The sequence below is a fragment of the Anabrus simplex genome, chromosome 2 (assembly GCF_040414725.1).
Source record: "Anabrus simplex isolate iqAnaSimp1 chromosome 2, ASM4041472v1, whole genome shotgun sequence".
Lineage (NCBI taxonomy): Eukaryota > Metazoa > Arthropoda > Insecta > Orthoptera > Tettigoniidae > Anabrus > Anabrus simplex.
In genome coordinates, this window is record NC_090266.1 from 383,949,560 (window position 1) to 383,963,505 (window position 13,946).

The following is a 13,946-nucleotide window of genomic DNA, read 5'->3' on the forward strand; positions in this document are numbered from 1 at the left end:
TCTTTAGTATTAGTCACCTCCTCTACCTGCACATTATCTAACTCCCCCATGTACTTCCCGCCAATGTTCAGACAGGCTGTTCTAGTGGGCAAGAAGCAGCATTGCCATCTATCGGAAGTGACTGGCTGCAGAAGAGACAAAGCACATCACAATAAACAATCATCAATGTAACGTTACTGTTAATCAGTTATATGGGCTTTTGATATTGTAGTTTTTCTTCCGACTCTGTGATATTAGGGCCTCCTTTCAAGCCGTTCATTTACGATTTATTTTCTCATTTTGTTAGTCATCTTTATTGTCCTTCCCGAATTGGGCTGACCACGACAATCATTATAAAAGATCCCACCATCACCGGTTAACAAGATTGAACAATATTTCCATGTCAGCGATGCTCGCCGTTGATATGGACTAAGCAACAAAAGACTAACTTACGAATATCTCTGAAATCAAAATCTAAACAAAAATTTAAATTAATGAATATCTCTGTTATCATAGTCGGTACAAATCGTCTCCATAAGACCTATCTCTGTTGGTGCGACGTAATGCAAATTGTAAAAAAAAAAAAAAAAAAAAAAAAACTGTACAAGACATAAATGATCGGAAATTATATTATCTATAACTTTCCTTAAGTAGTATTTATCGATAGGACCACTAAGACTTTGTAGCATAGATATTTGAGAATTACATTTTAGGTCTTCCCCTAAACTATTATTTCAACCAGCGTAAATACAATTATTTATAGCCTAGATTGAAGTGCCTCATTCCCCAACCTTACATACCATTTTTCATTAAATTCTGTTGGACCATTTTCTCGTGATGCGTGTACATAATATAGACAGACAGACAGACAGACAGACAGACAGACAGACAGACAGACAGACAGACAGACAGACAGACAGACAGAGATGACGGAAAATTAATAATTGCATTTTCTTTTTACTGTGGACACGACCGATTCAGAAATGCCATTCTTTTTCTAATTCTAAGCAATGTACAGACAAAGCTCTTATTTTATCTATATATAAAAATAACTTGTCCTGACTGACTGACTGACTGACTGACTGACTGACTGACTGACTGACTGACTGACTCATCATCGCCGAGCCAAAACTACTGGACAGAAAGGAACGAAATTTTGGGGATACATTCATATTAACATGTAAGTGCTCGCTAAGGGAGGATTTTTGGATATTCCGTCGCTAAGGGAATGAAAAGGGGGGTGAATTTTAAAAATAAGGATATCTATATCTCAAAAACTTAAAAGTTTACAGACATAAAAATTGGTATTTGGAATCACTTTTAAAAATAAAGAAACACGTATTTTTTTGTTTTCGGAAAATCCCATTAAGGGGGGTTAAAAAGGGGAAAAGGGGGTTGAACACCTTTTATGAGGAGACTTATATCTCAAAAACCGAAGATGTTACAGACATGAACATTGAAATTTGGAATCTCCTTTCAAAATAAACCAACACGTATGTTTGTGTTTTTGGATAATCCGATGAATAGGGGGTGAACAGGAATGAAAATCGGAGTGAGTTTTTAAGAAGACTATATCTGCAAATTATCTCAGACAGGTAACATATTACAGATTTGAAAACTAGTGTTTGGAACTTCCTGTAAAAGTAAAGAAACATAAATATTTTTTTGGAAAATCCACTTAAGGGGAACTGAAAAAGGGGGTGAATTCTTAAAATTAGCGTATCTACAGTATGTCTCAAAAACTTAGCATGTTGCAGACGTGAAAATTGGTATATGGCATCTCCTTTAAAAATAAGGAAGCACGTATTCCTTGGTTTTCGGAAAAAAACCCTTAACAGGGGGCGTTTGAAAGAATTGAAACATTAGTTGAATTATTTGTATGAGAATGTGTATATATATACCAAAAAATCTAAATGTGTTACAAACATGAAAACTGGTATTTGGAATCTCCTTTAAAAATAAAGAAACACGCATTTGGGGGGATGAACTTGGTAGAGGGGGGATGAAATCGGAGATGAATTCCTCTTACGAGGATATATATATATCTCAAAAACTGAAGATGTTACAGTCGTGATAATTGGTATTTGGAAGCTCTGTTAAGAAACGGGTAGCCTATTGTTTGTTTTTGGAAAATTCACTTGATTGGGGAGTGTGAAAGGAAGTAAAAAAATTGAATTCTTTTTCTGGAGAAACATATCTCAAAAAATGAAGATGTTACAGACATGAAAATTCGTATTTGGAATCTCCTTTAAAAATAAAGAAACACGCATTTTGGTGGGGGGGAATCAACTTTTTTTTTGCTAGCGGCTTTACGTCGCACCGACACAGATAGGTCTTATGGCGACGATGAGATAGGAAAGGCCTAGGAGTTGGAAGGAAGCGGCCGTGGCATTAATTAAGGTACAGCCCCAGCATTTGCCTGGTGTGAAAATGGGAAACCACGGAAAACCATCTTCAGGGCTGCCGATAGTGGGATTCGAACCTACTATTTCGCGGATGCAAGCTCACAGCCGCGCGCCTCTACGCGCACGGCCAACTCGCCCGGTAGGGGGAGGGGAATCAACTTGGGGGCTAGGGTGGTGAAAAAGGAGTTTAATTCCTTTTTATGAGGATGCATGTATCTCAAAACTGAAGATGTTACAGTCGTGAAAATTGGCATTTGGAAGCTCCTTTATAAATAAACAAGTTTTTTGGTTTTTGGAAAATTCACTTAAAGGGGAGGAAGTGAAAATTTAAATTATTTTCATTAAGAAACTTATATCTCAAAAACTTAAGCTTACATACGTGAAAATTTGTATATGGAATCTCCTTTAAAAAAGAAACACGCTTTGTTTGGAGGAGGTGGGGAATCAATTTAACGGGCTGGGGTGAAAAAGGAGTTTAATTCTTTTTATGAGGATACTTATATCTCAAAAACTGAAGACGTTAGGAGGCATGAACCTGTGTATTTGGAATCTTCTTTCAAAGTAAAGAAACACGTGTTCTTTTGTCTTCGGAAAGTCCACTTAAGGGAGTGAATGAATTGAAAAATTAGCTGAATTATTTGTATGACGATACTTATATCTCACAAGGTAAAGATATTAAAGATGTGAAAATTTGTATTTGAATCTCCTTTAAAAATAAGAAAACACGCACTTTTTGGGAGGGGAATCAACTTAACGGGTAGGAAATGGGGAGGGGGTGAAGAAGGAGTTGAATTACTTTTATGAGGATACTTATATCTCAAAACTAAAGATGTTACAGACGTGAAAATTAGTGTTTGGAATCTCCTTTGAAAATAAAGAAACACGCATTTGTTTTCGGAAAATCGACGTAAGGGGTGTGGGGTTGAAAATAAGTAAATAAAGAGTTGAAATATATTTACGAGGATACTTTATCTTAAAAACTGATATCTTAAAAAGTGAAGCTGATACAGACGTGAAAGTTGGTGTTTTTAATTTCATTTCAAAATAAAGAAACACGTATTTTTTGTTTTCCGAAATCCATTTAAGGCGGGAGACGGGTGGAAAGAAGTCAAAAAGAAGATGTTGAATTATTCTTATGAGTACACATTTATCTCAAAAACTGAAGGGGTTACAGACGTACAGACATAAAAACTGGTGTTTGGAATCTCCTTTAAAAATAATGAAACACGTATTTTTTGTTTCCGGAAAATCCAGTTAAGGAGCTGAAAAGAATTTGAAAAGCAGTTGAATTTTTAAAATGAGTACCACATTATACGTCAAAAACTTAACATGTTAGACACAATAAACTTGGTATTTGGAAAGTCTTTTAAAAATACGGGAACATGCACTTTTTTGTTTTCGGAGAACGCACTTAACGGGGGGTGAAAAGAAGTGAAAATAGTTGAATTGTTTTTTTATGAGGATACTTATATCTTAAAACTGAAGACGTTACAGACGGGAAAATTGGTATTTGGAACCTCCTTTAAAAATAAAAGAACACGTATTTTGTTTTCGGAAAATAAACTTAGATGGGGGTGGGGGTGGAGGAAGGACTGATCAAGGGGTTGAATTCTTTCTATGGGGATACTTACAGTATGTATATCTCAAAAATCAAAGATGTTACAGATGTGACGTATGAATAGGTATTTGGAATCTCCTTTAAAAATAAAGAAACATGTATTTATTTTTTTTGACTTCAGAGAAGACTGTTTCTCACATGCACTGTTCTATGTCGCATGGTCGTCTTAGCCCCAAGAGGTAATACCACAAACATGGTTTACAAAGAATTTCTGGGGTAATTGAAACTCTATTTTTGGGTGAGTTTTTATACTTTAGGAATTTTCAGATAATGTCTTATTACAATGCCGAGGAAAGATTACTTTACGAATTACGATATCCACGCGAGCGAAGCCGCGGGTAATTGCTAGTATGTCTACATATATATTATTGGTTTTGCATCCCTCTAATTACTCTTACGATTTTAGAGTGGCCGAGGTGCTGGAATTTGTTCCCGTAGGAGTCGTTTTATATGCCAGTAAAGCTACCGACACGAGGCTGGCGTATTTAAGCACCTTCAAATACTACCGGACTGAGCAGGGATCGAATCCGCCAAATTGAGTTCAAAATTCCAGCGCTCTACCGACTGTGCTACCCAACCTGACATTTTCTCTCTTTACCATGAAGTTTATTAGTAACAATGCTGTATGAGTTTATGTTTTCTTCTTCTCCTTCTTCTTCTTCTTCCTCCAGCACATTTCCCACCCCCCTGATGGATCACAGGTGTGAACTGTGTAACACATGTGGACTGTCTCCGTTTTGCTATCGGATGCCCTTCCTGACGCCAACGCTATGAGGAGGGATGTATTGACAATTAAGCATTTCTGTAGTGGTTGGTATATTGTCTGTGTATGTATGAAGAGGTGTAAAATGACAATAAGACACACACAATCTCAGTCCCCGAGCCAAAGAATTTAACCACACTCGGCTAAAATTCCCGACCCAGTTGGGAATCGAAACCAGGACCTTCTGGACGGAAGATGACGACGCTGATCATTCAGCCAAGGAGCCAAACAAATGCAATGTGCTTATTGTTATTTCAATCAGAGTCAGTCGTTAGGGACTCTAGCGGACCAGAATTTTGTCCTTGAAAGAATTTATTTAACGTCCCAGTAAATCTACTCACTCCTTAAGCAGGCTTATGTACCGTTTACTGCACCAGGAATCGATCCGTAACCTGGAGCATAGACGGCGAGCGCTATGCAGACGGTCTCTGGATTGCTAAGATGTCTATACTGCTTCAAGGAGGTGCAAAGTGGACAGGATGGGGGGAATGTTTATTTCAAGTGAAACGTATAAGAGGTACCCAATTAAAGACGACTTTCTCACTGAAATCGCAGTAACAAGATCATTGGCCCCATACAACAAGAAAGTATCAATCCACAGTAGCACTTCGTTATTCACTTCCACTCTCGAGGGAAGAACAACATGTTGATATTACATTTCATTGTCATCTCACCTTTCATTCACATGGGATCGTATTGCCGTAAGAGATATGATTCAGCCTCAGCCTAAGATCGTTCATGCTCGTTGGTCATTTCCAGCGACCCTGCAACATAGGAAGAGGATCAGTAGGAGAACTTAAATCCATAAAATATCAAACTCTACAAATCGCATTTACGGAAAAGTAAAAAATGCATGTTCTTGTTACTGTGGACATGACCGATACAGATACCATTCTTTTCAAATTCTGAGCAATGTACAGACAAATCTCTTACTTTATACATACAAGCTATGATTTACAATTCCTTGGATGGGAATGACAGTATTTCCATTCAAAATGTAAAATTTCCGTTAGCCATTCAGCAAAACGTAATATATTTACATAATTCAATAAGTTTAATGCTTGATTTTGCACGGTGTTGTAGTGTTACGTGACTTCCCTGTTTACTGAATTTCTGAAAAGAGTATTTAAAACTTATCAAGCGTCCGATGATAATAGCTAGCCTCTAAATGGTGAGCGAGTTTCATCACGAGTGAGGAGACAGATATTTATTATCCAAGATTAAGCGGGTACGGAATGCCCTGTGCTTCCAATGATATAATCGGCTGTTTATATTTTACTTATTCTCTGAAACCACTGAAGGTAGACACTTCAAATTTTTACAGCTCATAGTTGAATATCTTGGTCTTCTACTGAAATAAGCATAATTTTTATAAGGACCTACTTAAGGAAGATATTATTTTTTATTTTGAAACTAGAAATGTCGGGTATTTTAGAATATATTTTTGATAATAAAATTTGTAATGTACAGACAAATTAAAAACTGTTATTTCAGTAGTTGAAAGAGGTATTTATAAGTATGTCCTACAAATTTCAAGTTCATACATTCAAAATTGGCTGAGAAAATAAACCTTAAGTATTAAAAAAGTAAACTTACGGGAAACAGGCTTCAAAGTTAAAACATCAATGCCTGCCAGGTCCATAGCTTGGATTATCTGGATCTTATTCAAATTCCTCTTGTAATCTCTTCTTGGCACCTCACCTGTCCTTTCTTGCTTGAAGGGCTATTTTTAATGACATTTTCAGCAGACCTTTCTCTTACCAGGTCACTACGCAACATTGCATCACCAGTACGACACCCAACATTCAACCCTAACACTTGCATAACTTTGCACTTTGTGATGTTTCCCTGGTTAAAACTTGAAACAGCATCATACACACCAAAATGAAGTGTGCTGATACCCACAAACACTGTTTTGGGTAGGCGGTTCCAGATGATACTATTGACACATTCGTTTGGATTTTGTGTCCTACTGTGCAGGCATTCTTTTCAGGAGATTTTTGCCAAAAAGATTCCTGACGATTGGTTTGATTTCATCCGTAATGGCTGGTGGAAAACTATGAGGATAGCTGTATTTCTCCCCTGCTTCTTTACTCCTGTCATATTTGCACCAGCTGTCTGTCCCTGAAGGACACAAGCCATGTACAGGATTTTCAGTACTGGAATACAGTAAATGTGGAAGTATGATGCCCAGACAGCTTTTCTCATTGCTTCCATATTATCAGCATTTTACCTGATGACCAGACCATAGTAATTCTGGAAAGTATCAATGACTGAATCAGTCAATCTGTTCTTACCCTCCAATGTTCGACCATCACTTTCTTTCACTTCATGCTTGATTTTAGTCGTCTCAATCTTGTCCCCATACCTTTCTGAACGTGACCACATTCCAGTTTGGGTATATTTACATCATTCATATAGGGTTTAGAAACCTGAACCACTTTGAAAGCCTTAGAGTCACCATATCCTAAATAATATACACTTAAGAAAATCGAAATTGCAACACCATGAAGGCATTGGTCGTTTGTGTTGATTTTCAAGATATGGAACGATGCCATGTAGGTATGTAAACGATCAAAGTTTCAAACCCATTGGATTGTTGCTACAGGTCTCCCCACGTGATTGGTCGCGGAGGAATCAACTCCAGTATACGAACTCTGGCGTAGCGTAGTTGACTTGCAGTCTGTGCAGTGAAGTGTTCCCAGTCAAACATGCCTCGACGACAGAGAATAACACGCTATCAACAACAGTCGCCGTTTGAGAGGGCTCGGATAATTGGGCTGTGTGAGGCTGGATTATCGCTAAGGACTGTCGCTGCACGTGTTGGCCGACAGGCATCTACGGTACAACGTGTATGGCAGCAGTGGTCAAATGAAGGTACCCACTTTTTTTTTGCTAGGGGCTTTACGTCGCGCCGACACAGATAGGTCTTATGGCGACGATGGGATAGGGAAGGCCTAGGAGTTGGAAGGAAGCGGCCGTGGCCTTAATTAAGGTACAGCCCCAGCATTTGCCTGGTGTGAAAATGGGAAACCACGGAAAACCATTTTCAGGGCTGCCGACAGTGGGATTCGAACCTACTATCTCCCGGATGCAAGCTCACAGCCGCGCGCCTCTACGCGCACGGCCAACTCGCCCGGTGAAGGTACCCACACTCGTAGACCTGGCACAGGCCCAGCGCGACAGACAACTGTGAGAGAGGATCGCCGCATCATTCGGATGGCCCGGATGGAACCCCATGCAACAGCAGCGCAAATTCGCGCAGCTGTGGCACCCCACGTTAAACAACAAACAGTTGGTAATCGCCTGCGTGCAGCTGGCTTACGAGCCCGTGTCTCTTTTGACCCCACAACAGCGACGTGTAAGGCTGGCCTGGTATCGAGAACGATCGTTGTGGGTCGACGAATGGCATAGAGTTGTCTTTAGTGATGAATCGTGCTTCTGCCTTGCCCGCAGTGATCGCTGCAATCGTGTGCGCCGACGTACCGGGGAGACGGGCCGCCCAGATCTTATTGTCGGGAGGCACACAGGGCCAACACCAAGCATTATGGTCTGGTGAGCTATTGGCTTTAATGTGAAATCACAATTAGTGCTTGTTGAGGGCACTATGACTGCTCGACAGTACGTTGATAGGATACTCAATCCAGTGGTTGTCCCTATGATGGCGAACATTGCTAATGGGATGTTTCAGCAGGACAATGCCCGGTTTCACACTGCACGCATCTCCCGAGAAGCTCTCCACGACATCACAACCTTAGAATGGCCCGCCAGATCCCCGGACCTCAGTCCTATTGCGCATGTGTGGGACATGATGGGTCGATAACTGGCCAACCGTGCTCAGCCACCCACAACTCTGGAACAACTGACCCGTGCAGTGCAGCAAGCATGGGCCACAATTCCTCAGGAAGCGATCCAGGGCCTTATTGACTCCATGCCTTGACGAATTCATCAATGTATTGCAGCTCGTGGTGGGCACATCCTGTATTGATTGTTGTCCAAACTTGCGGTCAGAGGGATCCGAAAGTGTAATCATCGAATCACAACCGAACACTCGTCCTGCATGTTCAATTGCAGCAATGTAGCACCACTCCTTCTGGGTGTTGCAAGTTCCATTTTCTTCAGTGTAAATACCTAGCATTGTAGCACTGAATAGGACGTTCAAAAATTTTTTTCACACCTGCAACCTACATCCCTCCACTAGACCCCTGATAATTGGCTATGCAGCCTTCCTCGTGCCAGTTCTTCATTTTGCCAACACATCTGCAATACTTAGACATTACAGCCACATATAATACCTTCCCAATCTCAACACGTGGCTGTGAGAACACCATTTTGAGATGCATGACCCATTTTATGCCAAAGTTCCATCAGGGGCTACTGTTAGGTCACGAATGTCATTATTTAATGAAATAGCCTATTCAACAGCTTCTTGCATGCATTTGTGTGCCACATCTTTAGCAGCTGAGCCCAGTACAAAATTATAACAATCAAACTTTGATGGTTTCTTGGGAAGGTTCATTATTCCACATAACATGCTGCTTTTCCCTTGCCGATTGCACGAAGGCCATACACTAACCTACTATTTACACTATACAATTCAGTTTCTTTTGCTTTGGTACTTACAGTGACTGATGATGAATTGAAGAACTTGACACTGTGTACACAATATTCACAAAACAATTCAAATTTTGCAGCAAGACGAACATTGGTATTCACTCTCAGAGACATGCCTTCTTTTGCACACTTTTTACAAATGGAATTATTTTAATTACTTCTGATAATAAAGACACATCTACAATTTCAAAACTCTCGTTCTCTTTTGGTAGCTCTTCATATTTTTCCTTAATACCGCTGAGTTCCTTATGTGAGGAACTTTCCAGCTTGCAGTTAGTAGTATGTGCACCTGTTGATTGTATGTTGAGGTTAATAACAGGAACATGCGGTTGTGTTGATGTTGGTGATGATTGTGTATTTTCCGACAAGTGCAAATTAACTTTACGTTTCTTTTGCCTATTAGTACGCTTCTTTAAATATTTTTCCAGTACACCTACCCACTTTATAGGGGCCAGTAAACACACGAACACAGACGTACCACTCGTACAAAGTTAGGTGCACTCGTTTACATGGAAACCAACCAAACTGTAAACAATAAACAAACGAAGATCAATATGCACATGAAGCACACACTACAAGTTGGCCAACGGACAGGCTTGTCCTCCAAAGCAAGTGAAAAAGAGGTCTATTTGAAAAATTCGTCCAAGTGACTTGCAAGAGACCGTCATGTCTACATACAGCAGAAATCTAGCTGCATCATCATATAAATTATTTTAAAAAGCACACTTTTAGTTAATATATCATCATAATTCATACACCATTTTAAAGAGGATATTTGACATATTAAAAAATAACAATAATATAAAAATGACAAATTTTTGGCAAAATACCCATTCCGTATCCCCTTAAAGTACAACAACAACAACAACAACAACAACAACAACAATGTAAATGCATTTACGATATATATATATATATATATATATATATAGTATCCCTTCGAATAAATAACCTAACTGATGTTATTCCCGGTAACCATGATTGCATTGTTGGTGAGTTTATCAGATAATGTAAACCCAAGCAAGCACAAGCCACAGCTTATCCACCTTAATTCAGTATTATATTAGAAATATTTCTTAGGCACCTCTTAAAATATAATATTGAAAAATGTAGTTCATTATGTACAGTACAAAAATATGTGTGGTTGTTAGCCTAACTGTTTATTGTATACGGTCAAAATACATAAACTACAATGAACATGAATAAATTTCTTACAACGGAAATTGATATGATTCAGATCGATATTGAGGCGTATCCTGACGGCCCATAAGAGACACTCAGATTATTATTTGCCATATTATATAATTTTAATGAAATAAATTTCAGTCAGGTATGGTTAAAAGTACTGAATCGCAGGATAGCTGAGACCGGAAGTCCATGGAGATAGCAAGTCACTGGATATTGCGTGTTACTTCCTCGGGACCGTGAGAAAGGCTTAGCGTTACCAGACGTTAGCACATCTCAGCACGTGTAGAAGATGTTGGCCAAGAGGAATATTTAGCCAATGAGAACGCGTGGGTGTGGTAAATATGGAGTCTGAATCGCGCGAAATCAAAATCCCATGTTAACCAACATGGACAATTGCATGAAGAAGATATGGCTATAAAGGAATCAGTTCTGTTAGTTGACGGATTTCCACAGGTTGGAAAGTGAAATATAATCAGGAGTACGCTATAGAAATAATCTGAGTAAATTTGATGTCATTTGAAGTGTGTTTTATGGTGTGTTATAATTAATATTAAGTCATTATGAATGGCAAGCACGTTGATTGGTTGCTCTTTTAAACATGCGGGAATCTCATAGCTACAACGGCGTTAGCCACGCTTCCTTAGCGTCCCAATCTTTGGAGAGCGTCACCCTGATTAAGTGAATCGCCGGAAGTGAACGTTATTCGGTATTGCTCTGATACTTGTGCATAAATGTTCCCACGTGGAGAGATATATAACAGTGTATAGTTATATGACCGAGAAACAGTGCTTTCCGTCGTCAAGTTTACTGAATTAACTGGTGCAGTGCTAAATTACCTATTATATTACGGCACAAAGTTTATTCCAGATAAATAGACGGTAATAATAGCGACAGACTGGAAAGTGAAGAAGAAACGCTCAGCTGTATTGCATTTTCGTGTCGGTCACGTTTCGCGAAGAACTTTCGAACCGTACCGCGAGCCGCTCTAACTAACTGTATAAAGAAACCCTAATTTTTGAATTTCAAGTGTGTTTGTTTGTCAGTGTGTTGGCTTAGTTCACAGCTAACAAGGGTTTGTTCGGCACGTGCAGAATCGAGCGGTGAAGAAACATAACCTAAAGCCTTCTGTGTTGCAGTGTACAGGAACTTTCATCAAGAAGATGGCACCGCCCATAGAAAAAAGAAGATTGTTTCTATGTGTTAAAGCAGTGATCAACATGGAGTATCAGCATACCCTGGCAAGGATGTGAGCCGTTGCCAATGTCCAGAGAGTCGTCCAAGATAAGACGCATGTTTTTTTAGATGGCATGTTATATGAATTATGTTTAAATACTAGTGCAGTTTAGTGTAGGGATTTTTCCTTAACGTAAATTTAGCCTGACGGCATGTGTTTATTTCACATTTGTAATGTTGTAAATACGGATAAGAGAGGAATGCATGATTTCTATATTTTTATTTTACTTTACGATTAGTTAGATGGGATACTGAGGGAGTTGTTAAGGATTTATTTTGTTGTTACATTATGCGTGATAATTAGCTTAGTATTATTCCGATTTTCTTGTATATTAGTGATAGGAGGATTAGATTGACAAGATCATCCATTTTCTGAGTTAAACACTTGCTACGTTGAGAGTAAATTCAATTTAATTTTGATCATTTAGAAAGTTAGTAACAGTTAGATTGCATGACGCATGGAATTTCAGGAGCTGACACGTGTGGAGCTGTATCGCAACGTTGAATGAGAAAGGGATCTTCCAATGTAGGTTGGAAACTGTTTCGCACAATGATTTGTATGGGAATCGAACCTGGAAAGGCTGATGAGATTGTAAGAAATATCAGAGGTTTGAATGCATGCTGATTTATGAAGTTGATTATGCAGGCCGATTGTATACCTGATGAAGTGAAAAGAATGATGTGCAGTGAATATGTCCCTGCTATTGTATTCTGAGAGCGTGTTGAGAATCAGAATTGACGGAAATTGATGCCAGGCCAGTGAGTCTGATGTGTGTGATAAATTATTGTAGCATGCTAGTAAGAAGCACGATTGTATGTGAGTTTCCGTGCAGTTGAGGAAATATGAGATCGACTTACAGGTTTACTTATCACCGTGTTTACATAGACAGAGTGAATGAGATGTTATTTCCGTGATACAATCTTGATGAACAGCAACCAAGCCTCAGTGCAGTATTGAGTTCTAACATTTCCTTTCAGCCCACAGCACAGCAGGAAATATGTGACGGATGAACGCGCTTTTGGGTGCGCAAATGCAGCAGAAGAATACAATGTTGCCCATTGCTTTCCATATGTTTAATAAAGGATAATAATATGTTTTCTCTTACAGGATGGTGTTTTGTGATATTTATGTTGTTTGGATATGTTGTCTTGTTGTTTAATGGGGAACAGACCGAGTTCTGATTGAATATTGATGATCAATTTAGTTCTCACTAGATCCTTTGGTGAACCGTGTTTCACGTCTAGTCAGTGTAGTATGTAAGATTTCCCTTTCTTTATCCGATGTAGATATATGAGATACTTTGCTTATTTTGTGTTCATTGTAAATAGAGCGTAGGGAAATGTCACTAGTATTTTTCATAATTCATACCGTGTCCCATTGCGTCTTAATTTTCTTTTTTATGTTAATTTTTGCGACGACTCTCTAAAATTAAAACCCGTATAAATGTGATACTTAACATCGTATTACTCCATGCGATTCGAATACGTACTTGTATACACACACACGTATACTATTATAAATATGAACTTTGGACAATCAGATGAAGAATATTTTTTTAAAGTTCACAAGTAATCAATGTTGTGCTTGAACTTTCATTTTATATTTAATTCTTTGAATAATTCACGCTTTAATGTCCAGTTCTTTTCAATTTTTGAGATAATGTCATTATCATCTTTATTATTTGATTTTCTTGTTTTATGTTAACATGATTCGGGGTTATTTTGTGAATAAACTCATCCTACCCCATATTTTTTCTCATTCGAGTTATACCTCCATTTTCCTGTCATTTACTTATAAATAAGTGAGAAACTTCGACTTTTAGACTTGCCCATCGACAACCAACCCACTTCTCTGCCCAAACCTGAGTTAGTCGGATGTTTATACAGGAATGGATGCATCGTCCTAGAGGGTAACTACCCCTGGGTACGGTACAATATCATTGATTCAGCCCTCTTTCTTTCATTATTTTCTGCCTCCATTTCAAACTCTGGTATCGCCGCAGTGATCGAAAGTGACTGGGAGAACTTCGCTCAACTTTCGCAGCCTGTGACGTAACCACAACGTCATTTGGTCCGAATAGCATACAGTACGCCCATTGCCTGCCTGCCCGCCCGCTTAGAGTGCTGTGTGTCCGCGGAACGAAAT